This window comes from Paramisgurnus dabryanus, chromosome 2, assembly GCF_030506205.2.
Source record: "Paramisgurnus dabryanus chromosome 2, PD_genome_1.1, whole genome shotgun sequence".
Classification (NCBI taxonomy): Eukaryota; Metazoa; Chordata; class Actinopteri; order Cypriniformes; family Cobitidae; genus Paramisgurnus; species Paramisgurnus dabryanus.
In genome coordinates, this window is record NC_133338.1 from 18,694,567 (window position 1) to 18,707,546 (window position 12,980).

The window sequence follows — 12,980 nt, forward strand, 5'->3', positions numbered from 1 at the left end:
TAAGGATAATTGTTTATCTTCTCAGTGACTGCTGTGGTGTGTGTGGTGCAATTACATCATGCAATCATTAATACTTGTTAGAAACATTTGCTCCTTCCGTTTAAAACACATCTGTATTAATAAACTGTCTCAACTGAGACCCCTTACTTCATGATTCTGGATTTCATGACAAGTACATTGAAGTAGAGAATATAATGTATAATGTACGCAGTATATGTACAATTTATGGCTATGGAGCATAAAATGTAGATGCATTGTTAGTATTGCCTATGTACAGAAAAAAAGTACAAGAATGTACAAAAGTTATCAGGGGACGTAGACCTACCTTTTTAAAAATGTACACAAAAGTGGCACCGCAAAGGCACATATCTGCAACTTTAGTACCTTTTATCTGAGAGTTTTTGGATGCATATATTGTACAGTGTTTTTACTGTTTTAGGCATCATGCTGTGGCAATGACTGCTTTTATTTGTTTTTTTAAGTTGCACTTTTCTTTGTTTGCGTTTGAGAGTGTTTGATATAAATATAAGGCCATGGATGCACAAAGTGATGTGAAACGTATTGTGTAATCTTTGCTGTTGTTCGCCATGAGCAGTCATGTTTTTGTGATGGTCTTTAAAAGAAACTTTTTATGATGTTTCTCACTTGACGTTCTTATGCATGATGTGGTCTGTCTTAAAGCCCCCCTAACCTAGAAAATGCACGTTTAAATGTGTTTCTAGCAGAAAATGAGTCGCCAGTGTGTGTGTGCAGAAACCTCCTGTTCTTATACAAATCCATTTTTCTTCTTTTGTGTAATCTCCTTTAAATCCCAACAGTCACACAACACAGGTTGTCGGGATCCCCAATGTGATGTCACATTGATTACGCCCCAACCATAACCGGCCACAGACTCCGCCTTATGAGCGTGTAGTTCAACCTTCTGCCAAAGACACATGTTTTGATGTAGTCCAAAGCACATGTTTGAGCGCTCTACTCCCTACTTTGCATACAGGGAGGGGAACAGAAGATTTCTTTGCATTTAAAGAAACACACACAAATGTGTCATTGCAGCCACAAATGGCTAGCCTGGATTTCCCCATGCTGCCTTGCATGCAAATTTATTTACGCTGCAAGTCTGGCATGGAAATCATGGACCATTTTTCCCCTGAAATAGGGAACCAATCACAGAACGGGGAGGAGGCAACACGACGATTATGACGTCTATGCGACACACCTAAGCAGTTTTGTTTATCCAACACGGCAGCAGACACAAATTCACTTTTTGATGCAGCCTTAGATAGTGTTTTAAGTAGTTTTGAATGCAAGTTTATTTTTTAAAAATAGCAACCTTTGGCATTAAACAATTTCATATGCAAGAAGGATATGGCAAGACATGACAACCACGAAGCTTTATAGGACCAACCTGCTAGGCATCGTCATTGACAAAGTCCATTTAACTTATAAATGGTATTAATATCCTATTGTCATTATGCCTGTACCTAGTTGTGTTGCTATCAATTTCACAGCTACCGATTTAGTTGCATAGCTTTCAGCTGTGCGCACACGTACCTAAAAGTTGTTGACGATTGAATTCATGTTCCTCTACATATGTCATCAATTAAAACGATTGGCTATGAGCTACGTACAGGCGCATTTGATAGACATTTGTATCGCCCAATAAACGGCGCTGGAAATTCGTAAACCACGCCTCAAATACGAAAAAATGAGCATGTCAAAAATTAAATAAATGCACATGAACCTGAAATTCAAAAACTTGTTTATAATGTTCAGTTAGGCCTCACATTTTTAGTCAGACACACATAAACAACTAAACATGTGGGCCACAGATTCCTTTATCTACAATAGAAATGGTTTAAAGCAAAATTAATTTTAGGGGCCCTATTTTAACGATCTGAAACGCAAGTGCGAAGCGCAATGCGCAAGTGAGTTTGTGGGCGGATCTTGGGCGCTGTTGCTATTTTCCCGGCGTGAGAAATAACTCTTGCGCCGGGCGCAAATCAATAAGGGGTTGGTCTGAAGTAGGTTCATTATTCATAGGTGTGGTTTGGGCGTAACATCAAATAAACCAATCAGAACGCTATCCAACATTCCCTTTAAACCCAAGGGCGCAAGTTCCATGGCGGGTTGCTATTATTATGACTGATTTACCAGGCGCACGCCAGGAGCGGTTCACAGCCGAGGAGACCCACGTTCTTGTAAGAGCAGTCAAAGACAGAGAAGTTGTTTTGTAAGGGGATAGGAGAAACCCGCCCAAATCAGCGTAAGGTTAAACAGGCGTGAGAGGAAATAGCCACAGTCTCATCAGCTGGCATCCCCATCGTTGCGCCAAGCGCTACAATGATGTCAGGAGACGGGGGAATCCCAAACTTGCCAGCATAAATCGGGCACGCCGTGTAACGGGAGGTGGATCTGCCTCTACACAGATGCCAGCAGAGGACATTGCTGCGTCCACCCTCACCGCTGAAAGGGTTTGGGGGCTTTTAAATGGGACCCAAGAAACGCAAGCAAGGTCCAACCCCAAAGTACTCTTACAAATCAAGTTCATATTCATTAAGGTTTCTTATGAAAACATTTTAATTATTATTTACATAAAATAAACGTAATACAGCCACACAACAAACTTATGAAAATATTTTAATCGTTATTTGCATGATAATTTTTTAACGCAGCCACACAATAAATAAAAACTATCACCACAATTCTCACCACTATGATTCCCCTTATCTCGTGTATTAATATTTTTAAGTGTAACAATTTATGATTTGCAAAAATAACTGTTGCATCTGTGTAGATTAGATGCAAAGTGTATGCGCGTTGTGCACGCTATACATCAGAGGTGATTCTAGGGTTAGTGCTTTAGGGGTGCTGAGCACCCAATGAGCTCCGCTGCCACCACCTGCTCTTTTTTCCTACAGAAACCAATAATATGTCTATTGTAAAATAGCTATCATTTTAACATTGGTTCAACTAACTCCAAAATAAAGATTTTTTTGGAGATCTTTCAGGCATGAAAATGGGTCAGGGGTGAAAAAGATGAGAAGAATATTACCACTCTAGGGTCCGGGAGCATGCTCCCCCTTAGAATTTTTTTAAAATAACATATTTTAAAGCATCAATCTGATAAGTTTTCAGATGCATTTTTTTGCCAACCTTTTTATTTCTAATTAATGGTGAGCTAGCACATTTTTGCCATTAATGCCATATTAAAGTCTCAGGACAAAAGGTGGGCTACACCAGCAGTGTGGGTATGGTTTTATGTGAATATACAGTGTATCGTTTTAAGCCTTTGTCAAAATGACAAATCTCCTAATTTATAACTTTTATGCCTACAACATATGGTAGGTTTATTAATAGTTTGTTAATTTGCAGCTTTTCTTTTAACAGTCCTTTAATTGAACCATTACCTTTACTATTATGTCTAAAACAAAACACTTGTGACTCCTGTACTAAGGGTTAAAAACGTTATCCCCTTCATATTAGTCTATATGTGACCAACTAAAAAAATATTTATTGTCTAGTTTGATAGTCAGACAGTTAGTGATTTCACACATAACTTACCGGTAGCCTACTGGTGGTATACAGTGATATGTAGTTTGTTTTCACTCTGTTCCAAACGCCATGTTTTCATGACAACTGACCAGAAAAGATGCACGTGATGTCATGTTTACATGACTCCCGATTGTTAAAATAAGTCTCAAATTAACGATAAATCATACAATAAACTTTAACAACGGAGACACACGCATGCAACTACCCACTGAGACGCACTGCATGCGTCTTGCGGAAGAACATTGTAACCGGCGCTACTTCTCTCCGTTTAAAGACACACTATGCAGTTATTTTACCTTAATATAACAGCTTCAAAGTCATTTCGATGGTAAACGAAGTCATAGTATGGCGAATCATCCCCCTGTTGAAGCTCGGGAAGGACGCCGCTACCAAAACCAGCAATGCAAGCTTGAGAGAACCGCCCCTGACAAATCTCGCGAGAATCACGACTTGCTTTACGGCAACGACGTCACACACGTTAGGCTTGTTCGACTTCGTGCAGCGTCTCAAGAACCGGCAGTCGGATGACGTAAAAGTACCGCGAGAATGATCCGAGACGGCACTTTGACGTCATCCGGCTGTCGGTTCCTGCAGCGCTGCATGAAGTCAAACAAGCCTGTAACAACAACTGCACGCGCGCATTTGAGACGTGATGCTCGATGAGGGAAACAGCTAAGAAAACCCATTCGGAAGAGAGTAGAAATCGAAAAAGAGAATCTGACCGAGTTAGGAACCGGACAAGAGTCCCACTCGGTCAGGTTTTTACTCGTTGGCATGAGCTAATAGACAGTCCTGGATGCAAAAGGGATGCTGATCTGGCGATCTTGTTGATGGACAAGTAAGTAAATCTCTTATTTGTAAATTTGTTTGCGGTCTATGTTGTATGTGGTTGCGCTTGCTTGTAGTGTGTATTTTTTTACGAAGCTGTTCATTCATCCAGTGTTGATAATTAGACCAGTAAAATAACTTCAACAAGGGTCTAGCTAGCTTACGATCATAAGAGCATTTAGCAGACTTGCTAAGAAACACTCGTTTCTCTTACATTTTTTTTTTTGGCCATCTAAACTCAAGTGTTGTGTTGTGATGTGTACGTAGTCATTTGTCTAATTTCGATTTCTTATGGCCAACGAATAACGGCCAATGTTATGAAATAATGCTACGTATACAATTAACTTTGTCAATGCATTTTGTAATGTTTACATTACAATTAAAAAACAAATGAAATTATACAGTAGACATAACGTTAGACTATAGACTGTTTACTTGTGATTAAGCTGCAATCTTGTAAAAACGTAATAAGCCAGCAAACGCGGTAGGCTACTTTTATTATTATATGCCTACTCTACACTTGGCATAAACTTCATATTATCCTATTACCATCATCTGTAGTTTAGTAGACATGCAGTAGCCTAATATTTGTATGAAATTGTGAAACATTCCCTGGTCATTATCTTCGGAGTCCATCTCACGCCCAACACTATCCTTACAGGTACGTACAGAGTGGGCGTGCGAAATTACGACAGTTGCAAGTTTTCCCCAGTGACTCTAGGGGTCGCTGTTTGACAAAAACATCAAACTGCATGGAATGCCTTTAAGTCTATGGACGAGTCACCCAGGTACTTTGCTACTCCGCACGCGGGTACCCGCCGGAATAAAATAATCCGAAAATAAACACTTATTATACGTGTATCATGGTGATTCATTATAAGACAAAACACGGCTTGAAAGATTGATTCGTGATGTACTCGCTCATTATAAACATAACGTGAACATTTTGTAAGATTTGAACAAAAAAGTTGCAACACAACACTTTTAACTGATTCTCACTCTGCGTGTGTTTCGCACTGAATGGTCGGGCTAAGCGATGCAGGTACAGAGAAGTAGAAGAAGAGGATGACACCATTTGCTAAGCGGGGAGGTTTTCATTTTCTACCTTATTATTCATTTTAAACCACAAACTACGGAGTATGTTTTGGACATTATTTAACCTGGTCAAAGACGAACGAACATTTTAGAATAATTAAATTTCTTGCCCCAAGTTTTAGGGGTGCTGAGCTCCTTTTTAGGGATGCTGAAGCACCACTAAAAATGGGCTAGCCTCGCCCATGCTATACATTACACTCAAAAAAATAAAAAGTTGGATTTACTTAAAAAAACTTCGTCAAGTGGGTTCCACATAGCTTTGTTAAGTAATGTCAACAAATAAAATGTTAGTTGTATTTACTAAAAAAGTTTGTGTAAAATTGACAATTTAAATGTTACATGGACTAAAGAAATCCTAGTAAAGTCACTATTATGAAACTTTTAATTGATGAAAACAAAATTAAAAATAATGATTTAATAACTCCATCACAACGAATCAATCAATCAGAGTGCAGCTGCTCAATACAAACTTTATTTAATTACAGTGTATCAAACATATCACAAACATATTTGAAATGCAATATAACATTTCAAACCGTTTGTTGGTTTGTTTTGTTCTAAAATATATCAGAACAAGTTAATTAACTAATACTTGGCCACTTATTACTCAGGTACCTATCTAATCGTGCTACCCTTTTGCAAGAGGGTACAACAATTCTGCCAGAACAACAATTTACCCATAATACACTGCAGCATCATCAGCCAATGAGATGCAAGTCTGTATTGGTTTTATTAATCTGTTACTTTTACGCAACAATGTTTTATTGGCTGAACAAATAATTTTGAAGTAAAGCTGACAAGACACAGTCTTTTGTTGAAATTACTAAGTTAAATCAATCATATGCCGTCACTTGTGTTTGTTAAGTAAAGTGAACAAGAAATTATTTAGTAAAACTGACTCCAATCAAGTTCATTTTTTTGAGTGTATGGTCAAGCATGCGCCCTTAAAATAGCATAATGAACAAAGCGCAACGCGCCACTGACTTTAAACTTTTTTTTTTCTGGTCAGTGGCGCAATTGTTTTTTGAAAGGGATGGTTTGCGCCGGAACACGCCTCTTTTTTTGCGCTGAACCGCCCAGGGAGCGCAAGTTCATTCCCTAGTTTGCCGACGTGTGTCTGTGGAGGGAAAAACCCGCTGTGCGCCGATGCAAAATACGAATGATACATGGGTCACTGACAAAGTCAATTGCACTGGGTGCAAGATAGGGCCCTAGATGTGTATCTTAAGATAAACAAAGTAAACGAGTTGAACAACAGTAGCAGAGCCACAGATGAAATGTATTTTAATTGATAAGACAGAGAATCTTAGGTTTGAGTTTAGATAAAGTTATAATTTCAGTGATATTTAACAACAGTTAGTTTATATATCTATTATACATCTGGGCTGAGTGGAACAGCGCTAGGAACGTGTAACATTGAAGCAAGGGAGGAGATGGAATGGGGTTCTTGATTCTCAGCATGCAGATGTTTTTCACCACTAAAAGGGAGTTTGGGAACATGTACACAACAAAGTTGACGACATCACTTGGTTTGCACGGTGGAAACCCCCAAAAGCTGTACCAGTATTGCGCTGTACTATCCAGTGGAAAAGCACCATGATATATACCTTTATAAGTAACTAATATACTCTCTTTCAAATTAATATTTGCCACTGTGGTTTTAATATCAAGTTTTAGGTGCAAATCATTGTTTAAAGGGAACAGTATGAACAGCAAATGTATTTTGACCACTTTATCTGACAATGCACCGACTTTGTCATAGAGAGTTCATTTCTCATAGCTTTTAATTGTTAGCCCTCTCATTTCGCATTGTGCAATACTGCATTCATTTTCACTGGCTATAAATTACCTGAAAGTGCCAATCAGCTTGACTCATGCTGATATGTAATTTTGCAGCTGATTGGCCAGCAGGCGGGAAAAATAGGAACTAGGTAATTTGTTTTTTCTTTAATGTTTTAATATTCCTCATGATTGTATTTATTTTGCATGTTAATAAATCTCAACCATTGACCTTTGTCATTATGTAAAATAAGTTGACATGATTATCCTTTTCTTTATTTGCATCACAAACTTTGTCTCTAACTACATGTTTTTTTATGATAGTTGATTTGAAACGTCTTAAAATAGTGTGGGAAATGACCAGACCGTAAAATGATGTGTGCAGGGGCTCACAACCTGACAGAAACCTAAAGCAATACTTCCGTCAGTCTATTTACTCTCAGCTAGCTCAAGTATCTTGTTTGCTGTTCTTACTGGCTTCCTCTGAGTCCTAGTTGACCCCTTATAACCAGCGAGAACACAGCATGATCTAATTAATTGTTCCTCAGCTCAAATAGCAGTGTCATCACAGGTTTACAAGTCGGTGTCTTTGGGACCTATGGCATACAGGGTCTCAGCTAAAAAGAACCAGAGCATGAGTCATACTGTAGCACAGAGCCTCAAGAGCCCCCCCCACACACACAGACTTACCTCTCCTCAAGGGCCGAGCGACATGCATATGCATGTCTTCATTAAAATCTTATTAGTTGCAGGGCCGGCGCCACGAGGGGGCGTGAGGGGGCGTCGCCCCCTCACTGGCACTATCCCGCCCCCTCAGATCACCATTAATGTTGAATGGGATTTTAATGATAAAATGCGCTATTTAAAAATCACGTTTGCCTTGTGTATTGTCTTCCTAAAGTGAATTTTAAAGTCTAATTATTTAACAAAACAAAAAAAACAAGTGTGCATGTATTCTACCGTGACACACGCCCACTCATGTGTAGCCTATAGGCTTGTTCGAATTCATCAGGCGAAGACGTCAAAATGCCGCGAGAGCGAGACGAAACGACACTTAGTATGATTTCTCGAATCGTTCTCGCGGTACTTTGACGTCATGTGGTTGTTGGTTCTTGCAGCCGCGCCTGAAGTTGAACAAGTTTGTGTTGACGGCTTGAGGTACGCCGACAATGAGCCCGCGTTCTGAGTCTCAGAGGGAAATCAAGATGTCGAAGTGGGAAATTATATAAAAATTTACAGACAGGAGTGTGAGAGTGACCTGGGCCTGCCCTGTAGCAATGGATATATGGAAAATAGCATTGGAAGTTCTACAAACTGGACTCCGGATTGTCACACATCAATTAATGCCGTGGCGTAGATGAATTATCGGAGCATTTCAGGCGCAAAGATCCAAATGTTCGGCTGTCATTAAGTCAATTCGGGCACCATGAACTTCAGCCAGACTGTTCATAGTTTTGAAAAGTTCAGATGTTCATGTTCTTCAGCATCCTTGCAAGTCAACGTACAACCAACAGCCTATTATTGTTCTGCATTTAACGTTAAAGGTAAGCCTGTACGATCTCTCTCTCTCACACACCTGTTTATCAGGAGTAAATAGATAAAAAAACAGACATTGTTAAATTTATAATTAACGAATTTGAATTAGCCTATCCTACAGCATAGCTGTATATGTAAACGAGTTATTGTCATTTTGCTATTGTGGTTCTCTAGCTGCTTAATCGCTAGCTTATGGTGCATTACTTGTGGCAGTTAAAATAACTACGTTATATGATCAAATTGAACCAAAATGTTGATAAAATGTTGCGTTTGGACCGTTTTTGGGCTGAAAACCATCAACTCTATTTGCCAACACTGCCCCCCACCATTACGTAAAATTTATTTCTACCTCTGGGTCTGAACTTCAAATGAGTAGTGTTGTGCTAATATGTAAGGTATGCGTTTTTTTTGTTGTTGTTGTATTGTTCAGAGCTCTGTACGTTGCTCACTATAGCTGTAGTTTTTGTGGTTGTATTACAGAGATGTTTGTTTATAACACTTTAAAACTTAATGTACCAAACCTATGTATTTTCTAGCTGGGGGAATTATATGCATTCATGTGATCGCCCCCTCTGGTATTTTAGACGCCCCCTTATCAGCGCTCGGCTGGGCCGGCACTGATTAGTTGTACAGCTGATCCTCTCTCTGCAAGCATTTTGCAAGCTCTGATGTGGCTGAATACTAAAATATTAAAATAACACAGAATACAACTTATTTTTAATTAGCTGAAAAAGTATCTGAATGTCTAGCAGCTTATACAGCAACATTCATACAGGATGTAGCAGACTGAGGCTCTGGCTAGAATTTTGGCCACGATTTTACCCATTATGAAAATAACTGGGGCATGTGAAAGGCGTCAACCAAACACACAATTTACTCTTCACTGCCCAGTGAAACAGTTTGTTCATACATGTCTATAATATATATATATATATATATATATACATATATATATATATACATATACATATATATATATATATATACATATACATATACATATATATATATACATATATATATATACATATACATATATATATATACATATATATACATACATATATACATATATATACATATATATACATACATATATACATATATATATATATATATACATACATATATATATATATATATATATACATACATATATATATATATATATATATATACATACATACATACATATATATATATATATATATACATACATACATATATATATATATATATATATATATACATACATATATATATAACATTACAAATGACCTCCTATTAACATCCGATCGTGGTGAAATCTCAATCCTTATATTACTAGACCTTAGTGCAGCCTTCGACACAATAGATCACAGAATCCTACTAAATAGACTAGAAACCTATGTTGGCATCAGTGGTCAGGCGTTAGCCTGGTTTAGATCGTATCTAACCAATCGATATCACTTTGTTTATGTAAATGAGGAAGAGTCACATCACTCCCCCGTTAAATACGGCGTACCTCAGGGATCAGTTCTAGGCCCTATCCTATTCTCGTTATATATGTTACCTCTAGGAGACATTATCAGGAAACATAACATAAGTTTTCACTGCTATGCGGATGATACCCAGCTTTACATCTCGTCACATCCTAGCGAAACCCACCAGTTTGCTAAGCTAACAGACTGCATTAGTGATATTAGGGACTGGATGGCACATAACTTTCTTATGCTAAACTCCAATAAGACAGAGATACTTATTATTGAACCAAATCGCTCCAAACATAATATGTCAGATTACAAGTTGCCCATAGATGGCTGCACGGTGGTGCCATCTTCCACGGTTAAGAATTTAGGCGTAATGTTTGACAGCAATCTATCTTTCGATAGTCATATCTCCAACGTCTGCCGCACAGCATTTTTCCATCTTAGAAATATCTCAAAAATACGCCATATGCTGTCTGCATCAGATGCAGAAAAGCTTATCCATGCTTTTATGACCTCTAGATTAGACTATTGTAACTCGCTACTCGGGGGATGCCATGCAAATCAGGTAAACAAGCTACAGCTGGTTCAAAACGCCGCCGCAAGAGTGCTTACTCGATCTAAAAAGTATGACCACATTAGTCCAATTCTGGCATCTTTACACTGGCTACCAGTTAAATATCGCATACAATTTAAAGTATTACTAATCACCTACAAAGCCTTAAATGGCCTAGCGCCCTCGTATATAAAAGAACTACTATCAGAATACAATCCACCACGTAAACTGCGATCACAAAATTCGGGTTACTTAATTATCCCTAGAATATCAAAAGTGTCTAAAGGTGGTAGATCCTTTTCCTACTTAGCCCCTAAGCTCTGGAATGATTTACCAAATAATGTTCGAGTATCAGACACAGTCGATCAATTTAAATCTAAACTTAAGACATTCTTCTTTAACAAAGCATTCACATAGAATGTCCAGTAAATGTACTTTTCCCGCAGTAGTTATTTTGTCTAGAACAAAGCACTCACATACCTCATACGGGTAATTTACTCTTGCCGCAATAGTTAGCCTGTCTGGAACCGAGCTGAATTAAACCACTATAATGTATGACACTTGCATTACATGCGAACGGCCCCTACGCTAATAGAATTCTGTTTTTGTCTCCCTGTCTCGTCCTCGACTCTGAGGACAATGAGACAAACAGACCCAGTTCCTGTTGCTGTGAAGGTCATCGCACCACTAATCAACTGGCTGTCCTTCAACGTGACGCCCAACCGATGCGCGACCAACGGCTGAACCAGTTTAATCCGCTTACACGCTTCCTATCCCTACCGTGTCTATATATTATAAATATAAATATTAATCTCTCCCTAGGGTTTTTTGTCCTTCTAGGATTTTTTCCCATTGGGTTTTCTCCTAGGGGGTTTTTTAGTCCCAGGGAGAGTCAGCCAACTTTGGCTTAACTTAGCACTTTACTGTATACGTTACATTATTAATATGCTCGCTTACACGGTTTTTTATCCTTAGCCGCTATATTCTACTTCTTATACTATGTATTGATTTTCAATGTTCTCCTCTACATCTACTCATGTAAAGCTGCTTTGCAACAATTAACAATTGTGAAAAGCGCTATATAAATAAAATTGAATTGAAAAAAAAATATATATATATATATACATACATATATATATATATATATATACATATATACATATATATATACATATATATATATATATATATATACATATATATATATATATATATACATACATATACATATACATATACATATACATATATATATATATATATATATATATATATATATATATATATATATAATAAAAAATATCAGTTACACATCTTTTTTAGAACCCTTTTTACTTAAAAAAAACCTATTGTGAAACAGAAAGGTTCTTTAGATGTTAAAGTTGCTTTAAACAACCATCTAGACAGAAAAGATTCTTCTATGGCATTGTGAAGCACCTTTATTTTTAAGAGTGCTCTCAAGTGTGAATTATAGATTTTTAAGAAATAAAGAATATAGATTGAGATTGTAATAATAGAATGTGAGTTTCTCTCTTTCTCTTTGTATGCAGTAGACCTCCCAAGTAGCTCAGGCTGTTGGCTGTAGTTCAGCGTTGTACTAACTTCTGATACAACTAACCATGGCCTGAAGCAGAGTTGACATCATGAGGATCACGTATTACTCCTTCAAGGATTTGAGTTCTGACTTTGCCTCAGGTACGAAGATTAGCTCTACTGTAGACTTTGCACAATTTCACATTTGAAACAATAAAACTTTTTATAGATTTGAAAAATTAACTGTAAACTATTATTCTTTTTTTAACATTTTTTTTAAATACATTTGTTTTCACAAGCATACCAAAAGAAAAAAAATAACAGAACAAAGTTATTCTCAACAGTGTTCAAAGAAAAAACAATACTATACAAAGTCCAACCATTTCATTGAATTCACACAACCGAAATGTAAATGATCCTCTTTTGTGTTGAAAAGAAAGTCATGCGGGTAATAAATAGCATGAAGGTGAGTAATTGATGAGTTTTTTTATTCTTTTCATTTTTCAGCTTAATATTCCTTTAACCTTATTTACAAAGCTTGGGAATCTAATTTTTTATGTCCTGTAGTCCTAATAAAACTTTGAAAGAGCAGACCAGCCCATTGTAAACCACATTTCCAGGAAATTACACATAGC